Raw genomic sequence first — 1511 nt, forward strand, 5'->3', positions numbered from 1 at the left:
GTGGGCAAAAAGAATTGTAGATTGTGGATCTCAGTATGAGTCACCCTAACAAAAGGTCCAGCAAAAGATGGATAACTCTAACTTGTGGTGAACAGTGATCCCCACATCCAGGGGCGTCATGGGTGTAGCCCGATTCTTTGCCCTAAACCCCACTCCAGAAAACCCAAGCTCTGGTTCAGTCCCTGGGGGCAAGTAAATTGTTTTTTTGGAGACAGGATCTTCCTATGGAGCTCAGGCTGGCCTTGAACTGCAGGATATCCTCCTGCCTCGGCCTCCAGAGTGCTGGGGTAACAGGCCTGTTACCACACCTGGTTTGGGCAAGGTAACCCTTTGATTTCTCTTGGGGCAGTTTTCAAAGTTCCAACCTTGCTAGTTGGTGGTGCTAGCAAACACCTATGTCTCTAGCCCTTGGGAGGTTGAGGCAGAAGAGGGCAAGCCTCAGCCAAACTGCACCAATGAGTGTTTGAGACCTTGTCTGAAAATATGAAAGCTATAGCTCGGTGGCAAGGTACTCAGCTCAATCCAGAGCACTGAGAAAGAAAGGAAAGGAGAGAGAGACAGAGAGAGACAGAGACAGAGACAGAGACAGAGACAGAGACAGAGAGAGACAGGCACAGAGAGAGACACAGAGACAAAGACAGAGAGAGACACAGAGAGACAGAGAGACAGAGGGACAGAGACAGAGAATGGAGAATGAAAGAAAAAGCTGTTTGGGAGGGCCAGACAGCTGGTTTAGTAGATTAAAGTGCCTTCTTAAGCAGAGCACAGCAGCCCAGGATCAATCCCCATGGCAGTTGAGACTGGGCGTGGTGGAGTATGCCTGTAATCCCAGCGTGTGGGAGGCTGGAAACAGGAGGATCCCCAAGTCTGAGCTACATAGTGAGACCCTGCAGACCCTGTAGAACCTGTCCTACATACATTTAAAAAAAAAGAAGAAAGTAAGTTTGTTTGTTTTTAACTTAATGTCACTAAGCCACTATGTTCAATTATTGTCTACTCATACTACAGGCAGCCTAGAAAAGTGAGAAGCAAGAAACAGGATTCACCCAGATTATAAAGCACATACCCAGCAGGGCATGGTGGCCAACACCCATAATCCCAGCCAGCGGGAGGATGAGGCAAGAGAATTCAAGGTCAGCCTGGGCTACCTTGTATGGACAGCAAGAAGGAAAAAGAAGGACTTTTCCTTGTGAGCTCAGGTGGAGCTAAGGAGGAGGTCAAGCTCAGGACAATGGGTGCATAATTAGAGACCCCACCAGACTGGAGAGAGGGGGCAGGGTTTCCCCCGGGGGACTGTGCAGCCCCTGGGGAGGCCCTGAGGTGGTCCGGGTTAGGGTGGAGAGCTGGGGAGGAGCCAGGTAGGGCGTGACCTATAGCGACCCTGAGGTGGGCTCTGCTGGGTCAGCTGAGGTGCTCTCCCTAGGGTGTGGTGGCCCTGCGGCCTATTTAGGCAGAGCGTGAGGGAAGCTTGGAGGTCGCGCAGCAGCCGTAAGCTTCGGCATGGGGTCCCA

This window comes from Octodon degus, unplaced genomic scaffold, assembly GCF_000260255.1.
Source record: "Octodon degus isolate 3935 unplaced genomic scaffold, OctDeg1.0 scaffold00374, whole genome shotgun sequence".
Taxonomy (NCBI): Eukaryota; Metazoa; Chordata; class Mammalia; order Rodentia; family Octodontidae; genus Octodon; species Octodon degus.